Here is a 23,180-nt window from a genome sequence, read left to right as displayed (position 1 = left end):
TGTGTAATTGCTATGTGGTCGATTCAATAAGCCAAATCTCTGTATGAATGAGAAGGAGAGGAAAGGAGGAAAAAAAAAAAAGTAGTACCAGGTATGACTATTCTGGTCAGCAGTTAGAGGAAATTTAACTGAGTTAAAAAATATATAAACATTTTCTCAACCTTGAACAACATCATCTCCTTTTATGAGGAACAGACCATAATTAAATAAAGCACACTGAAACATCCTAACATTTAATTTATCTTCATACAGGGTGGAAATAACTGTTTTGTTATCTCCAGGTTGTTTGTCTTTTTAGGGGATGATGTTGAGTAATTACCAGTCGTCTTTTCTTCAAAAGGTTACTTATTATAATAAGAAAGAAGGCCTAAAAGGAAGATTACCATTGTTCTTGATTATCGTGCTTCCTTTTTTCTGTGATTTTACTTGAACTATGCAGAAGGAGCTTTCTTGTGCTCTCCTTCACAATTTTTTTTCAGTAAGTCAAAAAGCCAATACAAATGTATGAATAAGTCTAATGAAATAGTAGGAAAGACTTTTTCTGACAATAGTTGAAGATTGTCAATACGCTATGTGAAATCATTTAAGTCTGGATGAAGGGTGGACCATGTTTAGAGAGATCTATTGAAACAATTACTGATTTAAAATACATAGAGCTGTGATTAGGGATTTTTTTTTTAATTAATTATTGCATATTAAACTTCTCTTTGTGCACATATGGCATAAAGAAGTAGTTTTGTTTCCCATCAAACCTGGGAGGCAATAATATAGTTCTTTAATAAATAAACTTTATTAACATGCTAATTTATCAAACACTTAAGATGAAATGAGATTACATTTCCAGTGTTGTTGAATGTCAGACAAATGCAGGCAGGAGAGGGAACAGAAGACAGCAAATAGGGTTGAGGAGTTGGGAGGAATTAAAATAGGTAGAAGGCTAGAAACATACATTTATTAACATCTTCAAAGGTCATTCTTGTGTAGAAGTGTCATTTGAAGTTATTCCAATAATATGCAAAAATTCTGCTTTGACACTTCCCATGATTGACACCAGGAAGGGTAGTGGCAGTTTTCTACAGTGGTGCGTTTTGCTGACTGCCGATGATCGCCAGTGGCTGTGCTGCAGTCTTCCCCAGCGCGAGCGTATTTAATCAGCTTGTACGACAGGCCACCCTTATATCTGGCAGACAGTGTATAATGGGAGTTTATGCAACAGATGATAGTAAAGCAATAAATGTACTTTCACTGACTGCAAAGTCTTCAATAAAGATGTTCCTGTAAAGGTTACTTCACATCTTCTTGCTTTAACTGTTTTATTAACTGGAGACAAAGTTTTTAAAAATTCGACATGCCTTTCATTAAAGTGCAACATTAAACTATGGAAATAGTACCTTTGAATTCAGAAAGGACCTCTTCTGTAGATCTGCTCTTATTTTGGCATAACTGTAGCTTATAGAAAGGTCAGTAATGAATAAGCCAGTTGATCAATGATATTTCCTAATGGCTGGTCTTAATTAAAAAAAATACATGCAGGGATTTTGTCAATGTGTTTAAGGTCACTGCAAAGTGGTGGTTTTTGGGTTGTTTTTTTTTTTTTTTTTTGCCCTAACTGGGCAAGTGTTGTCTAGAGTGGATTTTAAATGCTGTAATTGATGCAAGTAAAAATACACCATTCTTGAGAAATTAACAGAATCTTTGGAAGATCATACTTTGGAGTATTAAAATACCATCAGAATTCACGTTTTATATGGACCAGAAAAGAAGAGGGCCGCTTGCTTCCAAGCAGTCCTTCCCATTATTCCTGACCAAACTGCTTCTGGTTCAAGTGTATCTCTGAAATTCTGCAGAAATCCTGATATATTTAAATGCGAGTGCTTAGCTGGTTTGAAAGCTCAGAAACTTCAGTCTGTGGAGGTCACTATGCTCAGGAGCAGAGATTACTTTGTGTATTGCAAGGTCGTGGAAAGGTTTGCCTCCTTTGTGCATATTTCTGAAGTACAGTGTGAACGCGGGTAAAAAACAGCAGCTACTTTTGGGTAGCATCTTTGAAGCACCTGTGATCTGCAGATCTGAGTCTGACTCCTGCAGGAAGGATGATAATTTTGATCTTTCGGTCACCAGCGAAAGTAACTGAACTGACTGCATTATCAAAATGAAACTGGGTTTGCCTATTGAAGAGAGAGGTCACAGTGTTTGTTATGTCGCATCATGTCATCAACTTCAAGTACTTGTCATGCATCAGACTTGTAAAAGCGTAACCAAAACACCAATAACTCAGCTGTTTCATAACTTTAAAGTTCTTTCCTTCTCATTTATTTTGGAGAAGAGATTAAGTGCCTGAAAGACCTTGGTAAATGTTCATTTGTATGAATAAAAAAAAAATGTTAAAAGCAACTTCTTTTACTGTTAAAAGCAATGTAATCCAGTTGTAAGTTCTGATATAAACAGCATAACTGTATCAGTTGCATCGCCTCCATCTGTTTAGGTCATATGTCCCTTTTGCAGGGCAAAGAACCTGCTGTAATAATGATTGTTGACTTTTCTGCCGCTTTCCCTCATCGTATAAAGGTCTCTTTTGGCTTCAGTGATGGGTTCACGCTTATGTTTGTTTAATAGCTCCAGCAGCATTCATGCAATATTAATTTATTTCCATAAACCTTTTATCAGTTTCCTGAGCTGCACTGACTCATCAAGTGGTTAAAAAGGAACATATTGTTTCATGTTTATTTTAATGGCGTAAGGATAAGCCAGGCAAAAATACTGAGTTAGTTTTCCTGGACTCTTCCTTTGCAAAGCTAGAACTTTGTGGGGTAAAGTGGCGTAGATGTCATTTATTTCACTTCTGGTAAATCATTACCTCTCTCTTACAGTTGGAGGAACTGATACTTTCACCCATTGAAAATGCTTGAAGCGTGAAAGCTTGCAGCTAAGAAACTTGATGTGAAAGGTGGATATTCTTATGAGCTGCAGACCCTAATAGAAAATAATTTAGCATTCTATAAGCTTGGAAACGCTTGCTCCCGCATAAGTGCTGATAAGCTTCTACAGACACCAAAGGAAACAGTTAACAATGTTTTAATTAAACAAGATATATAGAAGGGAAAATAATAATACAAAGAGTAGGATTTGAAATGAGGTACGTGTAGTGACACAGCTGTGGGTATAGAGGGATTTGGCATTCACATGCGTTTTCCTGTCTGGGTTAGAAGTTTAAGCAAATGAGTTTGCCTGTGTGTGGATTTTTATTTTCTTAACCATTATGGCCAAAATGTGTTTGTATGAAAAGGAAAGAAAAAAAAAATGCATGAAGAAGGAATTTTTAGATAATCTCTGAGACAGAGATCCTTCACTTATCCTTGAACACTTGTATTTATATATTAAACCTAGTACAGTTGGATAAGTGGGAATATGTCATGTTCTATTTTGCATTTTAAGTGATAAGTAAAGCAGTTCATGTGAAACATCAGCTCACGTAGCTTCCTTCTTGGAAGGTTTAAACAAACTGGGTCCTGAACGCAGCAAAGCAAAGACTAGTTCTTATCCTTTCTTATGAAATCACGCTATTGAATTCTGGTAGTGCTACTGGGAAAGACACCATGCGGTATAGATAAAAGCATTCATTTCAAAATAACCATCCCTTATTGTCCTCGTTCCTCCCTTTATTAAACTGTTTGAACTGCTCATTTAGAAGGATGGCATTCTTTCCTTTAGGTTTAATCTCCAGATATTTTGCTTCAGAAAGAAGCTTTGTGCTCTGTTTTAGCCATGCGTGGATACCATGATATCTTTGCTCCTTATCAACAGAGCTTTTAGAAATCGGGGCAGTTTTATTTATGAAAGCTGTAGTGGCTGCAGGCCTCCTTCCCGCATGAAATCATAACAGGGTTCATGCAGACAAGATCAGATTGTAGAAAACAGCTCTGTGAGGCCAACCAAAAAAGTTAATTACAGTCGTTGGCGCAGTGTGCGTCATTAAGTCAAGCCTCAGTGACAACCACTAAACCTCTCCTAGGAAGACACGGTCTGATGTCTGCAGTAGTGTTTGAAGATGCTGTGCTTCTGAAAGGCTGTATAAACAGCTCTGCACAGCTGAATCAATATTGCTTTATGTATGCAAGCTGCGCTTGTTAGGAGGGACTTAGGTTAGCACGGTGTGTCGAAGGTGTCCAAGCGTTGCAGTACGAAGTCGTGAGCCTTTGCAAGTTTGGTTGTCTCCAGATAGTTCAGAATATTAATGTACTTTTCTTCCTTAGCTACAGAGCTCCTTGAACATTTGGAATATAAGTGCTTGCACATGCTGGTGATGAGCCATAAATGGTAAACATGTGCTACAGATGATAAGGGAGAGGAGTCAGGATCCCTGAAATGTTTTCTTGAACTTAATGTGTTACACTTTGAGGTTTTTTCCAGATCGTTGCCTAGTAGGATGGAATTACAGAGGGAGATGCACCTCGGCATTGTTTAGCTAACAGATGTCTGCAGCTACATCTGCATTTGCAAGGCATTGCTCTTACGAAAGCTATCGGAACTTTGTCAAATGACACTATGAATCTGTGCCTAAGCTTTTCAGTAGGAATCAGCGCTTGTTATAACTAAATTCAGACTTTGGTGGATAACGCCAAGTAGAACCTCTGCATACTACTGCTTTACTGTATGTGCAGAGAATTTCTTTGCTTTCCAAGGATGTGGGAGTTCTTTGCAAGTAACTGAAGTCTTAATACCACCCTATGAGGTAAACCTGATATTGTAATTTGTAACTTGAATTATGAAGTAAATGGAATATACATATGTTTGGAGTAAAATCCTGACCAAATACTTAAATACAAGGATTTACTTTCAATGGTTCTTCTATTGATCAAATTTTTTGTCAGAGGCTTTTTTAAAAAAAAAAAAAAAAATGCTTTGAATAAGCATGTCAGAATCTGGTATGATACTCAAGAAGGAGATAACTTTAAAATCTACCATTGTATCATGGTAACATGAGAGCCCACATCTTCAGAAGTATTTATGCGGTTTGTTCAACTGAAATCAAGGGTAAGTTACCAGCGAATGTTCTTGAGAATCTGTGGGTGAGAGGATGGGTGCCTCAGTTAAGAAGAGTTCATACGCACCTTTTGAAACAATTCTGTGTTTGCATCTGTGGAAATAAATGCCAAGATTGAAATTTGCGCTTTTCCCCCCCCAGCTCCACACTTGTTCCCCATTAGGTTATGTGACAGAGTCATATAAGAGGAGCAAGTCAATGATACAGAGTTTGTTTGGGAGGGAGCCTCTGGTTCCCCGTCAGCCTGTGCACTCCCTCTCCCCTGGCGCTGGCTCTCACTTCCCCTTGTCTTATGGAGCTCTGTGTGTATTAATGACGGTGTCAGACCTCTTCAGGATTGTGTGGAAGAAAAATTCCAACAGGTAACTAGCAGTATGAATGGTGATAACAGTGAAGGGGAGTAGGTAGTAGGGGAGATGGTGACTGCACAAACTACAGAGTTTCTCAGCTCTACTCCACCCAACCATGCTACTGCTTTGCAAATAAGTTGTACTATCTCAGTTTCTGACCAAGACGGGTCTGGTATGCTACCGACTATACTCAGCCCAGTGTTCACCAACAGCAACATTTTCATGCTGAAAGTTTCTGAGCTATTTGAGGTTAAAAATGCCAGGGTAGTGATGACTTCCTCTGCTTTACCTTGCAATAGAGTGTGGTGCGTTTTTTCCTCTTTGAAGAAAAGGCCCATCTATCTTCCAAACTGTTTATTTGTGTCTTGCTTTTTTGTCCCAGTATGGTGTTAAAATAGCTACCTGTGTGCTAGTGGGGTAGAACTGTCTAGCACAACAGGCATTAAAACTGGAGTAGCAATCAGAGCTAAAGTTACAATCTTCTCCTTAGGAAAAGTCACTTAGTGTGATAATGCAACTGTGGTTATCCACCATCCTAGCTGTCACTAAAAAGCTTTACTGTGATTTTTTTTGTGTGTGGAGAATCTCAAGCTGTAGCTCCTGCAGGGCACAAAACCATCGCTCAGGCTTCCCTGACAGCCTGCTGTCCGGCGGCAAGTGAGAGGCCAGTACGCACAACCATAAATCTACCGCCAGCCATCGGTGAGCCTTTGTATTCCTGTGTCCTGTGCCAGTAAAAAAGTCTTGGAGCTGCTGAGTGTTGCACAGCGTTATTTCATGTAGACAGACCTTTTTCTTCCAGCTCAGGCGACACTGCTGTGTTGTCGTACAGAAACTTTTATTTCTACCTTAGTGTTGTGACTTGTATTAGAGCATTTTCTCACTCCAAATATCAGCATTGGGTTTCACAGAACCAGGGCAGGCACTGCAAGTAAAATTGCTTCATCAGTGTATGTTTGAGTGACTCTGGGGGGATTTTGGTGTTCAATTCAAGACGTTTGGTTACAAGACTCCACCTCCCCACCCATAGATTGGAGAGGCAGGGCTGGGGTGAGACGTAGATCACTGAAGAGTTACATTTATCTAGTATCTCTTCCTCTGTTACCGGAATCATATATTTGTAGTGATAATGTGGATGATTATTTAAAATCTAATGTAATGATCTGATTTTAAGCAGGATTGAGGTTCTGGAACTTTGGGATTTGCTATTTTTTGGGGAAAGTATTCAGTATTTCTCCATTCGGTATTTGAGTTGATATGAAGTCTTCACTCTTACTGTATGTGTGTGTGCTTTTATTACAAAAAAAAGACAAATCCTCTTTGTGTGCTGTGTTTTGGAACTTGTACTTGGCAGGATACATACAATTTAGGGTAACTTAGAAAACGTATGTTACACTAGCATATTACAACTTTCATGAAAATATATTTGGGTGTTTGAGATAATGTTTGAATCCGATCTCATTGGTGCGTGGTGGACCACTTCATTAACTCTTTTTGGGTAAGCTACGTAGCAGCTGTTGGCACATTTGTTGAAAGTGTTCAGAAATGTTCCCTCTTTCATTACTTTATTATACTCCAAAAAAAAAAAAAAAGGCAATTGTAACATTTGGGAGACCATGGAAAAGTACAGCCTGTTTGACAAAAGGCTTTAGGGAGTCTCAGTAAAATTTGTGCCTGATGAATCATGAAACACAAGAGCCTGAAAAGGACAGCATGGTCTGTAGAGAAGAAGAGAACACCAAAGGACAATGTTCTGGCAACGAGGTGGAAAGCAAACGAGTCCTGGTTTGGCGTGACACTGCGGCAGTGTTCCACTGCTGAAAATCCATCATACTTTCCCCTTTCCTGGTGTAAAGGGGCATTTGTAAGTGTTATGGTTTACTTCATTGTTAAGATGTTTGCGTTGTGGCTTTTTAAAAATAATAGATGAGTTTTTTTCTGTATTTGTTCACCTCTACTGAAAAAAAGTAAAACCCAAAAAACCTCCAAATACCTGCATAAACATATTTATGAGCAAAGAATAATAATAAAGGTTGTCAAAACAAAGGACATATGAAACTGGTGAGTTTGGCAGTGATGGCCACAAAGTTGTATTGTGATTATTGGGCAACTCCAGATTTGAATGAGAGATTAATTATCTTTTTCCTAGTGCTACAAGGACATGGTTCGGATTAGAAGGGATATCTTCTACTTAGCATGCTGTTTGCTTAGGAATGCGTAATTCCGAAAATGAAGTGCGTAACTTTGGATCTACTTGCTTATTTTGGGCTTCACCTAATCTCTGTTAGATGTGAAACTGTGATATTTGCCTTTGTACCCCTGAATATCAGTAAGTGAATACTGTATTGGCACAGCAGTGGTTAACTGGGTCAATCAGATTAATTATTTGCATTAATTATCAAGGTACTTTGGTAACTAAGAGAGGCATTGACAGGAGTGTCTAAAAGAAGACAGACTAGAAAACTTGGAATGTGTTCCCTGCCTGAGAAAATGGTATGCTTTTTTAATAATCATGCTGCCGGCTTCAGTAATTCTGTCTAATAGTACATATGCTTAAAATATGAGATAATGAATAAGACCATATATTTAGAAAATGTACCAATTCTACAAGGCCATTAATGAATGACTCTCGACTATTCCCTCTCTGTTTTCTTGTGTGCGTGGGAGGTAAAGCTGTAGATTTCTTAAACGTCTCCTGAATAAGACTCTCTTGGATGTTTCTTTACAGTTATAAGAGTCTCTGTGCTTAAGATATAATTCCTCTATTATTTATTTATTCTTTCAAATGTTCTGTCAAAAACCCTTCTCCTTGTTTGCTGGCCAGACTGCACATCGGTTGACTGTTGTTGCATTACAATAATCATTTAATGAGCATCTTTTTGTTGCAGACTTCAAAGCATTTGACAAGCACTAATAGACTTTTTCTTTTTTTTGACTCTCAATCTGCCTTTGGACAGTGAACATAATAGGGGAAAAGAAACGTTATTTATGGTTTGCAGGGGGCAACGTTGTGGTCCTGGCTAGTAACTTCTCAAAGAATATGAGAAAACAGAGTAGAAAAACTTTATTTGGGTCAACTGAAAGTGTATCTGCCTCAGCAGAGCAAAACTCTGATTACGGTTTCTGCAAGACGTGGTGACTTTTTTTGTCTGAAGATAGCTAGTATCTGAAAATATATTCAATAATAAATAACATCTATGACATTTCATGTAAGAAGTTAAGAAAGAAGGAATTACTTTATAACATTCTAAATATGAGATGCAAGTTTGTATGCGCAAAAAAAATTAAATATTTAACTTATATGAAAATAACTTTCAATGACTGAGTGTTCTGAACAGATGAAGTAACTAGATACATCATTTGCTTTCCTTTTTTTTTTGTTTTTATATAAAAAATGTAGAAGTTCTATCCCAAGTTGTGTACCTATTACTGGATGTCCTTATTTTGTACTGGATCGGGTTCAAAATAGAACGTTCATCCAAAGGGAGCTAGAAAAATCTATATCTTCTCTTTATTCTAATGCTTAGAATAAATGCTCTGTAATAAGAAAAGTGACAGGATTTTTTTGTTCTATGTCCTCATTTAATAAATAAGAACAATCTGAAAGCGAACTAATCATAGTGCTGCTGATTAACAGGTAAAGACCTGTTAATGAAAAGTCATTCTCCATTATAAGCCATTCCAACGAAGCCTTTAATTTAAACAGAGTTTTCTTTCATGCCCTACAACCTCCATGGCAACAGCAACAAAAGTTGCTCTAGAGGTAGGCAGAACAATAAATACATTTTATGGTCCCAAACCATTTATTGTAATTTAGTCCTTTATTTAAATAGCTTTGGCTGCTGCTCTGCATAAGTTGAGAAATATTTGGTTGCTTTTACTGCTGTGTCAGCGTGTTCCTCTATTGGCTCTAAGGTAGGATCAGTGTGATTTAAGAGGGTTGGTAACAGCAGTGGATGTTGAGGGAGCGTGGGGGAATACAATGTTTAACGTTTGGACTCTAAGCTCTTCAAGGAAACGCTTCTGCCAAAAGGAAAATGTTTTGGTTTTTAATGCAGCAAACATTTGTGTTAATATTGAATTGGCAATAGTATGATAAGGTTGAAAATGCGTACCTAATTTATTCTCTTTAATCTTGGCCCTTTTAAGACTGTATTTAGTCTTTCAACTGCATTATCTCACTGACTCTTTCAGAGATTAGAGTGTGCCATTGTAGTTTTTTCCTGGAAGTAAGAAGACAGGTATGTTTGTGAGCAGTTGCGTATTATGCAATTGTTCAACGGTAAGAATATATTCTGTTAGTTTTCTCTATCTGTTATTGATTCTTTCTCTATGGTGAGCTCTGTAAGAGATGAGGAAGAGGTGTATTATCTAAGCAGAACCTATATAATGTGCTGGTTGGGGGGGTGGGATTGAGGGTGGAGTTGAAAACTAATGAGACCTTCATTCAGATTTTTTTCTTTGTCTTGTAGTCCTCTCGTTTGACTCTACATCATGCTGCTCTATCTGTATTCCTGTGAAATACAGATAAAAAAGGTATTAGAGTAGATTAACAGTTAGGTGGATGGCCATTTGGATGCTATGCTTGCTGGTAGTTTCATAGCTTGTTGGACACTTACAGAAGACAACCTGCAATACCCAGCCACAGTCAAAGCAGTTTAAATGGATTGTGGGTTTCCAAAATTAAATCAATTTGTTGCCTTTGGAGGCGGAATGGTTTTCGGGGATGGGTGGGGTGGTACTGTTTGTTTTGATTTAAAATTTTAATTAATTTTCTAACTTTAAGTAATAAACTTGGCTGTTTCTTGTGTTTGTGACATAAAGAAATCCCAAACCTTTTCAAATTATAATATTGTCTTGTTAGTGTCCTGATTTCATCTCTCTTTCTAGGATGTTGTTTTATTTCTCTTCAATGTTTAAATTCCAAGTTTGAGATGTAAAGATTTACTAGACTTCTAGAATAATTAAGAGTTCCTACTTCTCTTTACTGACAGCCTGTCTTCATTTTGCTGATGGCTTATGCTGGGTAATTTCATGGAACAAACTGTTCTTTCACTGGCTGTAGCTATTAGAAAAGTTTCCTCTTGAATTCGTGTCAATAAGTCTGATTGCTTACATGTGTTTGGTGAATGACTGTGTTATAAATATTTGGGGTTTTTTAAATGAAGTAACAGCTTTTTTTTTTTACCCTACCACTTATTTTTTTGTAAGTTCAAAAATTTCTGTGAAAAATTGTTGGATAAAATGGGCCAATATGTTCAACAAAACATAAGATACTGTAGAGCTGATACACAGTTAAGAAACATCAGCCTTATTCTATGTCTCAAATTCTTTTTATTCTCTTCAGTTTTGTTATGGTAAACACAACACGTATGTTAGATGCCAAAGTTCCACTCAGTGGCTTTGTTAAAAATGTTTGAAATGGAGTCTAATACTAAAATTTCCTTTACTTTTGGTAGTTCAGACACTTTTAAATAGTCACCACTATAAAAAAGCCCAAGGGGTAGTCTTTCTTCCCCTCCAGTTAGGGCTCACCCACACAAACACTTTAGTTATTATTATTATAATGGAAGAAATGAAAACCTCTGGAAGAAGTCTGGCCAGAAGAGTTTCCCTGTTTCAACACCGTTTCACGGGAGGGTGGAGTGCTCAGTGGTAAAGGGACGATGGGCATGTTTAACGCTGCAATACAGATTATAAATCCATGCTCACTAAAAAGGTAATCAACCGGTCAGTGCCCATTTCATGTCCCTAGAGCTAATGTGTCGCCAATTGAAGTCACTCCTTCTTGTTGGGCTTTATTTCAAGTTATCTAAAAAGAGATTTATAGTAGCCCCCTAAAGCGGGTGTGGTTGTTCCTAATGAGTTAGGTCACTGGGTAAAATTATTTTGTTATTTCATTAAATATTACCCTCCACAAATGATGCTAAAAAAAGATTTACAGGTTTCAGTGTGTTTTGTTGGCATGGTAATTGAAAATAAATTATGACCGGAATAGAGGTTAACAGCGTATTTTAGAATGGAAGATGTCTGCAGCTTCAAAAGGCAAATGACAGCTCAGAATTCTAGGGCTAAGGGGTTTTCATTGTACATTTTATTCTCATGCAGTAGTACATGGGTAAATATTTCCCTTTTTTAATCTGAAAGTCTCTGCATTAGATATAAACGGGAAATGGACGTTTGTTAATTAAGCTGCAGTAAGTGCAAATTTCAGTGGCATTACAAGCTGCCTTTTTAGAAACCATGACAATGACATTAAGCATTTGCTAAACAAAACCTGCTCCTGTATGTCATGCAGTTTGCATCCTGTTTACTATTAAGGAGTTGTTGGCAGAGGCAGAAGACATTTTGTTAAAAAAATACAAACAGAATTTTCTTGGTCTGAAATCAGCTGTTTTTGAAAGTGTAGGTTTAGATGGAAAAAGACCAGGAGGCATAAATATATTTTCTTTTCCTACTTGTTCATGCCTAGTCCTTTTTTATGAGCCGGTGCTGGTACATCAGCTGTTATGATTTTATGGAGCTGCAGCTCTCCTTATTACATGAACCTGCATCATCAAGCAGAGAAATGCTTCCTAACCATGTAAAAATAAAACTCTGTTCCACCCTCACAAGGAAGTCTTACAAGGAGCCATTTATAAAGGTCTCCTTCAGGACAGGGTAGACCATGGTTTCAGGTCCCTGTCTCACAACACTGGAAATATTAGTTCTTGCTCCCAGAAGAGCAAGGTAATCTCTGCCCTCTCCATGGCAGCTGGTCGTCTTGCAGTCAAATGGGGAGGAATCATCAGCCAGAAAAGCCGGAGGGCATTTAATCCTATTGCATGGAGTTTGGGATGCTCACTTAGATGTCAGTACATATACTACAGAAAAATCTTTTGGATTTAAAAAAAAAAATAAATAAAAAAATCCAGAGACACATCAAATCCCCTGAGGTTTAAATTCCTATAGAAGTAAATGGCTATGAACTGCCCCTTGTTTTCAAAGTGGTGCAAAACTTAGTCCCATCCTCAGTTCATGTCCCCTAGTGTTGTTTCAACTACGTGAGAATTGTCTGCAGTCTGTTAACCCCAAGCTGACTTTCTTGTTGGAAAAAAAGTAGCACATTCTGGCTATGTAATCAATGACATAGTCTACAACCATTTCATTAAAGGAGGAAAAATGCAAACAATGTGAGGAAACTCATCTATCTCTTGTATAGAAAGATGATTATGATGATATGTGAGGTTTTCTTGGTGGAAAATACAAATTAATGCAGGTCATTGATTTTACAAAGCATTATCCTTTGCTAGACAAGGAGATTTTGTAGGCAGTCTAACATACTCGCAGAGGAGCAGAGCCATATGTCACTGCAACAGGGTTGTCCTTTGGCTTGAATAAAATGAGAATGTGAAAAATTTCATTGCTTTGGGTGTTAATACTGGTCGTAATCAAGATGAAACAGAATTATCCACAACATCAGTGTGGGAGATGCTGCAGTTCAAGTGGCAACAATTTTATGTGGGAACAGATTGATTTATTTCTCCTTGTTTACCGTCTGTGCCCGTGAGCCGTGCTGGCTGGATCCGTGCTCTGCGGAGGTCTGTGAGCGCTCTGTGCCGAGCGGCAGACTCTGCCCCCGTGAACGGCTTCTCGGAAACATCTTACACAATTGCACTTGAATAAACTGTGAATAGTATTGATTAGTGGCCATTTTTATGGAAGGTGGAAGAGAATGCAAGTGGGGCTGTAACAGCTTATGGCTTCTTTTGCTGTTAACAATATCTGAATCAACTTCAGACTCAATTGAAGAATGCAGCTCTTTCTGGCAATGCTTAGAATGATGATGGTGATGAAATATTCGGACCTGAGCTGCTCCTTGGAGCAACTTTGGTGTGGGAGACAGGATCAGCAAAAGTAGTGGTTTGCTCTTCTTTCAGCTGAGCCGCAGTAAGCTCCGTTCTCTGGATCTCCTCAGCTCACTGTTGTTTTTTCGTGTCTGGCCCCTCTGTCCTCACTGTATCAGAGCAGAGTCTGGCTGTGACCTGACACTTTTTCTCCTTGCCATAGCCTCGGATGCCCTGTGTGAGCAGATTTTGCTGCTTGTGGGAAAGGATGCAGATTTCTTTTTTTTCTTTTTTGCAAATCGTGTGTGGGGATGCTGCAAGGATGCTGAATGGGGGAGAAGAGAGATGCCTGGATGCATGTAAGAGAGGGAGGAAGGAGTGAGGGAATCCCGAAGGTGATAAAAGGCTGGGGACACCTTGGCTTGCCCCAGCCCTCCTTCCCACTTGCACCCGCATCCTTCCTTCCCAGGGTGTCACCAAAAGTGAAATTCAGTTTTGCCTCTAAGGGTTGAGGGATCTCCTAGGCAATAACAGGGGCCTCAGAGTTGGGTGAGGAGAAGACATGACTCTGGTTATTCTTCTGGAAAGGACACCTAAGGAGAAAGCATGATGGTGGAGAGGTGTGGAGCCACAGCCAATAACTTTTATTTTTGCTTCATCAAGACTGGGGTAAAGTAGCCATTTCTGTTGGGCCAGGCTCTCAAATTAACTGGTGTATTGTCTTTTGCAGCAGCCACTTGGGTCAAAAGCACGGAAAATGTTTAGCCTACCAGATCCTGCAGCCTTGGCCATCATTTCCATTGCCACCCCATTATACCTCTACTTCCATCCTCAAATCTGTTACTAACCCAAACTTAATATTGATCTGACATATTTGTTCTTTAGATTCATAGGAGCCCTCCACACATCTTACTGTGCTAGGTCTGGACTTCCAAGTCAAGTGTTGGGATATACTAGTAGCTTAGGGGTTTCTAAAAGCTTATATGACATTTAACTTTTGGTTAAGTTGCATCTCACCAGCAATTTCAAAGAGAAAAGTAAATAAATATATATATATACACTCTATAAATATATAAATAAATACTATTTTCTGTAGGCATGCTTTGATTTTTATTTTAGATTTGAATCAATGTATAATTTAGTCTAGTTTAAAAATATAGTAAATAATATTTTCATCTTTTTAAAGGAATATTTACTTTTAAAATGGGAAAACTGACGTTTATGGGGGAGAAGTACAACGCTTCTGGGGAAAAATAATTTATAGAGTTGGTCCCTAATTTTATTCCATGAGTCATTGTTTGCTCATTTGCATCAAGAGTGTTTGTGTGAGGAAAAGGGTAAAAGTCTTGGTTTACTTGAGGAGTGAGTTAGCTTCAGTGCCTGAAGTCTGGAAAATCATATGAAACATGGAGACACATAAGGGGAAGAAAGAAGAAAGTTTCTTTTCCTGAACCCTCCGTATTCTTTTGAGGCCTGATAACCTTATTATCAGAGAATATGAAGTATGAAAAAAACCAGTAAATTAAATGATTTGTCTAAAGTGAGGGCTTATGAAAGAACATGTCAGAAAAGGCCATAAGACGCAGCAATTGTGTTGACGTCTCTCTTATTCTGTAGGTATTGCGAGAGTTCTTTTTTTTATTTAATTGTTTTTTCCCCAGTCAGGCAAAAAAAAGCAACAATTCTGTGATGGGCTGATGTGCTTGTTTGTATGTTAACAACTCTCACCTGGTATTTGTGAGCAGTTGAGAGTATATTTGTCACCAGTGCTGAGTAAAGCCAGTAGGCAGGCATAGTGGGTTAAGATGCCTGGCTATCTCTATTAATCGCTATGCCTGTTTTAACAGGTTTAGTCTGTTATTGTTGTCTTGCCTGAACCAGCAGTGGTTCAACAGTAACTGGATGAATTAGTTAATCTCTAAATCCCATTACTCTTTGTTTTGCCTGATGCATTTTCTAGGTTGCGAATGTAGGATGAGAGGTGATAGCAGCGTAGAGCTGTAACCCAGGCAGGCGTGATCGACAGCCCCATGATGTCAGGGTCATGATTGAAACTGCTGCAAAGAGAAGCATAATTGGAGCAACGTAATCTGTGATCCTGCAGAAAATACCGTTAGTTAAGTAGAAAGATGATCAGTCAGGGGTTGGTGCCAATGTGGTTTGTGGACTTGTGGGTGGGTGCCATAATGGCAGCTCCATCAATATTACAGGAAATTCTGGATGAATGGATAAAGTCAGATGACAAGTTCTATTCTAGAATTACGTAATAGCCTTCTCTGTGAGTCTATCGTTATTTCAGTGGTAGACAACGTGAAACTGGTAAGCAAGAACATTACAGGGGTAAATTCACTACTCTGACAAGTTTTAGTCTCTTAAAAATGCTCCCTTACTCTGAGGTGAGCTTGAGTAACAATAATGTGGCTTAGAAAATAGTTTTTAGTATTGGATTTCAAATACTTGATAAATTTTCTCTTTTTGTTCCTGGGAGATAATTTAATTGTCAGATGTAGTGGCATTATGTATGACAGAAAGGAAATCCAAATAAATTGCCTTGTCTGAGAGAGCTAGAAATGCTAGTAAATTTGCCATATAGTCAGCCACGTACCTTTTCCTGTTAAAATTAGTTCTCAGAGAATGGAGAAGAATTAGTGAAATTGGTGTGCAATAACAAGGAGTAATAACATAATGGGATGTGGAAAGCTGATGGAATCAGGGCTGGTTTTCGTAGCAGGCAATAGAGGTAGCAAAGAATTTAATAGCTGCAGAAGATTCAGAGAATTTGATAGAGCTGGCAGGTACCAAAGAGAAGAAAGAACAAAAATATCAAGACTTACAGAAGTCATTAAAGATGTCAAAGTTTTGCCGTATTTATGTGAACACTTGCAACTTTGCAAATCTTTGATGTTTAGAATGATTCAGCATCAACTGCAAGTGGCAGCAGTGACTGATAATTTAGTGGTTTTTTTAGAAAAGCGTTTGGGTTCTCTTAGTAAGGCCACTGTTATGTCAGGAATAAGTTTATAAATTTTCTAACATCTTAGAAATAAGTTGTTGAAATGCAATTATTTTTTCTTTGCAGCATGCCACTTGTCTTACGACAATGTTCCTGTGTACCTGTAAGCAACGTAAACATGGTCAAATGTGATGTGCAAAAAGTCTTAAAGAAAATTGGTATTGAGGTGTTCTCGTGCTATACGAAAGAAAAACTTATGTTTGCGTTATCCATACCTGTGGTATAGTTTCTACAGGTTTTGAAAACTCATGTGCTTAAAATAAGCTGTTACCTGAACAATAATAAGAAATTGTGGTCTTGGGCATGGCCTCAGCAGATACAGCTTTCTCAAGTCCACCTTATTTGTGCTGTTGTGGCCAGGATGCCCTTTTCAAATCCCAAGCCTTGTTTGAGACTCTTGGCTGTTCTCTCCAGTTTCCAGATGCTCTTTCTCCCCCTCTTCCCTGGTGTATTCATGAGCAAAACCAGGCAGCCTGACTGTTCTCATGAGTCTCTGCCTGTTCCTTTCCATTCTCTGGTCAGAATATTGCTAATGCGAAGAAAGCACTTGCTCTTTTCGGTTCCCTGACTGTTGTGGCTGGATCATCTGTGCAGCCCAGCAGGCATTGGGATGGAGAGGGTTGCCTGTTGGGATGGAGTTGGGCTAGGCACCTTATGAAAACCTGTCTGGCTGTGTGCCTCTTGCTTTCATCCCAGGAATACCCTGGGTCCAGCTGAAGTAATCTTCTTGTTGCGTTTGGGAAGACGTGGGTATATGCCAGAAACAGTGTCCCCTCTGCCACTCTAAACAGGTGACAGGAGGGAGCAAGCTGTTCCCCCAGGCTTTCAGCCTTTGGTTTACATGGAAGGAAGGTGGAATAAGATTGATTATTCTGCTTGGCCAGAGGCATGTTAATGTTGGCCAGACATAGTCTGCATGGGACCTTTGTGCAAATAGGAAGTGGTATGCCAGAGGCCATGTTGTAATATCTTGTATAGTTGCTAACCTTATATATGCTAACCTCAAAAATCCATGAGCACAGAGCTGAGGTGACACTGGGAGTCAAACCCAGCTTAAGGAGCGTGTCCTGTGCTTGACACAGCTCCGTATCCCACTAAGGATCTCTTCCCTGGTGATCAGAAAATCCATAAGCAGAAGCACAATCCCCATTTTTGCTCCTGCTCCAGGGAAGGTCCTTTTCTCTTCCTGACCTGGCAGAGGCTCAGACTTGCAACCCACTACTGAGTATGGTACTCTGATTGCTGGGGGGTCAGGTAATGTGTTGAGGGTCTTGTGGCTGGAGGCGTGAAACTGGGTAGTGAAGTTCCCCTGGGTTGTAGCTGTGGCTGTGCTGCTGGTGGCAGGTGTCTCCCAGCCACGGATATTCCCTGCCGGGCTGGTGATGTCGCTTTGTGAAATCCCCCTGGCTGGAGATGTGCCCACAGCATGAGGCCTTTGTAGATGCACGGATATTTTCCCAGGCCCTTTCAGTTAAGAACAGGGCAGAAGTGGCATCTTTCATACTTTTTTATTAAACCTGAAACTGAAAACTTCCAAAAAAAAAAAAAATCTTTTGCTGAATGTGCTTTGGGAACATAATTTGGACCCAAACTCTAACTAGTGAGTCAATCATTCTGTCCCTTCTGGCCAGCTTGGATCCTTCTTCCCTTCTCCCATACACGCACAGGTTTATTTTGCTGTAATAATCACAGATGCGGAAATAAGGAAGGCTCCATTTTTAGACACTCCAGGGGTATGCAGTGATCATGTTCGAGAGTATGGCTTTAACAAACTAATTTATTTTTAAAGAGGAAATTATAGCAGCACTTGCTATGTGGAAAACGTACAGCTAAAATGACTTATTCTGTAATAAACATATATACAGCGTAATGGTTATCTTGTGTGTGATGAGAGTATTGTCCGGGGAGTAGTTGCAGCAGCAGAGCCACCCTGTTTGCTTTGCAGTTCTCTGCTGACCTGCTTATTAGATGAAATTCTTATTAAATGGGTGAATTTATGAGACAGGTGTTTAGAGGGACTGATGTTTTTAAGGGTCTGTGAGCACTTTTGTTCTAAATGTTATATGAATATACGGAAACTGCTTATCCTTGATCAGTAATAGGCAGAATACAGCCTTATATAATCAATATGTTATGTTTTATTTGCAATTTTTTATGAGAAAGTGGCAAATAAAAGTAGGGAAAACCTAAAAATGCTAAAATACATCAATTCTCTCCATAATTAACATTGAATTTTTCAATTATGCATCGTTTTACAGTTTATGATATTTTTCTTGGTAGTAGTAGTGGGGGCTTATTTCATGTTTTTTTGTTGTAATAGGACTGCTTTTGTTGAAAGGGAATTGGTGTAGCAGTACTGTTGTATTGGAACAAAAGGTTTAATTTTGAGAGAAAATACCTAACTTCCCATGAAATTTAAAATAGCAGTCTGTTCTCCCCCAGAATGAATTGCTCTCTTCTCCTGTTCCTTTTCATTAGTCCCTCCTTGAGTTCTGACCTTTCATTTTCCTGCATTAAAGCAGCTCTGTCTCTTGACTCCTCGTCAGCCTCTCCCTCTCGTACCCTGCTGAGGCAGGCATCCCTCAGACGCGAGGGAAGAGCGGAACACACAGAAGGCACAGCTGAGCATCCAAATGTGCCCTGTGAACATCACTGAAGGGTGGTGGCAGGTAGGGCTGATCAGAAAGCAGAATTCATAGCCTGGGCGCTGGGGTAAATCCTGAAACTTCACAAGGAAAGGGAATTTTGAAACCCAAGTTTTCGAAACGCAACAAACCAGCCCCTTCTCATCACAACTAATGCAGCATCCTAGTTAAGTTATTCAGGGGAAGACTGACAACTTCTTGATTTCTCTTTTTTTTTTTTTTTTTTATTTTATTCATAGGCAGACAACCTGTTAGAAGGCTGTGGAGCTGAGTTCTTAAAACTGGGAATGCTACAGCATAACAGCAGTGTAACTAGCCTTAAGTGTTGTGCTTCTACGGTAGCTGGAGCAAATGGTAGCTGTTAAACCACTTTATTACGTGATGGGATTGGCAGCTACACGTGCTGTGTAGCTAGAGAAGCCTCTCAGTAATGGCTGTACACCTTAGGAGGTCGGCAGATAGATTCATCTGAGTACTGATGTGTTATTTATTGGTAAGTCGGCATGAATAGGTGTAAATTACTTTGATGTAACATTGTGCTGACCCTGCTTATATTGTAGATGGGCAGATGGTATGGAAAACATCTTGTACTTATGCCAGAGGAAGGCTACGAGACTGAAAAGTAAACCTGAGGCTGAAAGTCTTGGGCATGATGAGCTCACGGTTAAGAGCTCGGGATGAGTTGGCTGGGGAGCAGCCGGAGCATTGTGACCATGCAGCACCTTTCCTCGGGAGCAGCAAATCCTGCAGAAGGCACAAGCTTACGGGCAAGCACTGCCTTGCCAAAAGAGTTGGAAAAACCGGTGGTGAGCTGTGACTGGTATGTAACAGTGTGAGGAGGCAGTTAATGACCTCCTCGTCAGTCAGTCACAAGAGCAAAAGGAATGGATTCTGGGTGGTTACAGCTCTTTTTGGGCTTGCCCATTTTTTTTTTTACCACTGTTTTTCCTTTGTCTGCATACATTTGGATTTTCGAAAGCCAGGGAATGTGCTGCTGAGGGGAAGAGGTTTGTCCATCTTGATGCCCTGGTGTGGTAATTGGGTTTTCAGGTTTTGGGGTAAACTGGCGCTTTTTTGTTAGCAGCGTGCAGTGCTAGAGATCAAAATGTGGTTCTCTGACTAGCAGCCATTTGCTAGGAGAGCACAAATATAATACAGAAATGAGTAATTTAATTCATACTAGCACAAGTGTGTAATGGGACAGGTTTCTGGGGTGTCTGTATATGTTTATAAAAAAATTGTTCAGCCATACGTCATGGCAAAGTTATACCAGGTATGTGTCATATAAATCAGCAGAAATATAGTGTGTCATAAGCATTAGAGGCCCAACTCAATCACATACGGAACTGCAGGAGAATATTTACTGCTACAGCAATGTGAATTGTAACCCCTGCTTATACATGCTCTTCTGTGGCTGTATCTTGCTCTTTATCTTCAATGCTATAGCAGAGATCCACAAGGAAATAATGCTTTTGAATTCACAAAAGTTTTTATTGACCAAGAAATCAGTTGACACCCTCTACAGCTACAGATCGACATGCCTAGTGATGAGCCTTTGACTATAATAGGAACGGGGAAAGAGTTGTAGAGGGATAAAATATTCTGTGTCATAACGTATAGGTACAAAGGACTGGGTTAAGGAGTGTAACCTATGTAAGTTTTATTCTTTTTTGGGTGCTTGACCTTGAACATAGACTTTTCAGGTGCGATGCTGTGTTACCACCTATATAGTAAATGCTTTAATTTCCAATGCTTGCTTTTTTAGCAGAATAACACTTTTGAACTAAATGTAAATGCATCACAGGTGTTGTTTCCTTCTTAGTTCCTGACTTGCTTCATAAATGACCCCACCTCTGAGGACTGTAAGTCAGTTAATCGCCTAAATATGTGGTTTCTGTTTACTGGAGAGGATAGGAAGGGGCATATTGATAAATGAAAATAGAGCTGTGAAGATCTCAAAATGCCTTGAGTTGCTGCTGAAAGCACCTGTTGGAAAGGCAATTGTGACAGCTGCACGGTGTGTTTAAAACTGGAGATGTTTTAAATATTAGTTTGGCTTGTAGCTGTTACAGGTTCACAATGAAAAAAGGGATACAGGAGCTGTTGAAATGAGCCTTTTATGTGTATTACAGAGTAGATTTGTACTATCCAATGATATTGATTATATAGTTTGAAAGATTTCTATGCAAATATCTTTCAGATGATCTCACGTAATGAAATGAAATGGATTCGTGTGCACAGATGCGTACGCATGCACACGTGCGTAGGCACAGAAATATGACACAACCTGTTGGATGTGGCACAGACTCTAACAGGTGAACATAGTTTTATATACATTAAATGCTTCTCCTTAATTTTATTTGGACTTTCGGTATTCAGCTAGTGATGCAATTTCCTTTCTGAAACTTGAATCTCCTTGACAGTATAATGGCAGTTCTGATTTGGAACAAATCTGCAGTAGTAATTGTAAAAAATTAGTCCTCTTCCGTGGTGATTTGGCAATGTTTCTCTTCTCATTGTTCTAGCATTTAGACCTTAATGAGAAGTACAGTACTAATCATTGCTGAAGGCTTCTCTGAATGTTCAGAGAGGCTCATAGTGTGAAGCAAAAACAACTTCAAAAACATGTCCTGTTGTAAATTTTTGAAGACAAATAGTGGACAGTTTTGGAAGCTGATGTGGCATGGGATTATTGTATTACGTATGGAGAAGAAAATGGTAGAACAGAAGTGAGGAGGCAAGTCACACTTTTAGTGTGAATAATATACCTTTATGAAGTCTGGTAAACACATTAACTCAAATAAGTATCTGAGATCAATCCATCTGAATCCATTCATTTTAATTTAAAATAAAGAAATGAATTGTGCTAAGGACACAGCTGCTTTCATGAAAAATTTAGATTTCTTTTTTTTTAACAGGAAAGTTAGAGTAACGATTTCCGTAGAAGCATGTAAACCATTAACTTCCTGTCCAACTTATTTAATAAATAAGTGTCAAAAAAGTTGACCTGAGAAAATAATACACAGTGCACCTCTGAGGGGAAAATTCATTTGTGAAAAAAATTTCAGCAAAGACTCAGATTAAGCAATTTGCCAGAGTTCTGGGAATACTGTGCCACATCCACTAATTCAGACTTTCCTTTAAATTTACTACTTAACTTTGCGAAGTGAACACACCAAGTTATTTCTGCAATGCAAAACATTTTGTTTTGTTTTATAGTAGAATGAAGCTGACCATACAGGTCTTGAAACTGGAACCTGGGCGTGCATAGAGACATAGTGTTGAACTTGACCTAAGTAGGTCTTCTCAGGGGTGAATTTTAGGGTGCAGTTTGTTATGGTTAAGCCAACCAGATCAGCACTGGGGTGATTTCCCCCATCTTCTCCCTCCGCAGCCACAAGCACCTGCTGCTTTCCTTGTGCCAGATCTGGGTTGTTCTCTGGTTTCACAGCCCTTGTTTCAGATCTGCTTTGGGTTTCGATAAATCTTCCTGGTGGATAAAGTAACATGCCTGCACAATTATGTGAGGGAGGGAGACGGGCATCCATAGCAGACTGCTGCGGGAGAGGGATCTAATGCGTTTTCTGTCAGCAATTTTGTCTTAACCATGATGCAAAGCAGCTTCCTTAGTAGCTCAGTTCCAGAACTAGAATTATTTTTCCACACTTTGTGGGCACTTCAGTTTGTCTGGCCCTCACTCTGTGCCGTAGCTTCTGCTCCTACGATTCTGCAACCTCATTCTAAATAATGGAATTTAACGAACTGACTTGTCATCTGTGTTGTGGTTCACATGTTGCCAAGAGAAGTGTGGTTTTTTTGAAGTGGTCTGTGTTTTGCATTTAGAAACTAGAGAATGTAAATGAATAGAGGGTCAAAATCAAATTAATTTAATTCTGTGTTTTTCAGCGGTTGTAATTGAGAGACTTGAGGAATAACTCAAGTTTTTACCATCTTTTATTAAATGGGTTTGAGTCAGTAACCTGAAAGAGTTTTAGTTGTGAACATGTGGAAAAGCGCACCCTTATTTGTAGTAATGACTTATTTTAACTGGATTGCAGATTCTTCAGAGAGTAAGCTTGTCCATTTAATGATAGCATTAGGGAATAAACAGTTGTACTATTAAAACCCAAATCTATCTATTTCCAATAAAAGATGCATTTTTCTAAAACTGATTTTATAAATTCAAACAGAAAGAATGCATAAAACTAAGCTCTGTTGTACAAGGGTTGGGCTTTTTGTTTACAAACAAGGTATTGGATTAAACTACCTATTTTGAGAGATTGTGGATACTTAATATTTCCT

General features: G+C 38.9%; 1 protein-coding gene across 1 annotated transcript in view; it reads left to right on the top strand.

Moving 5' to 3' along the window:
- The window catches only part of PTPRN2 (protein tyrosine phosphatase receptor type N2), a 659,439-nt gene that overhangs the window by 70,071 nt on the left and 566,188 nt on the right, over positions 1-23,180 (top strand). The window lies entirely within an intron of this gene.

Source organism: Chroicocephalus ridibundus, chromosome 2 (assembly GCF_963924245.1).
Source record: "Chroicocephalus ridibundus chromosome 2, bChrRid1.1, whole genome shotgun sequence".
NCBI classification, from domain to species: Eukaryota; Metazoa; Chordata; class Aves; order Charadriiformes; family Laridae; genus Chroicocephalus; species Chroicocephalus ridibundus.
Note: the sequence above shows the minus strand (reverse complement) of the source record. Positions and strands in the feature narration are given on the sequence as shown.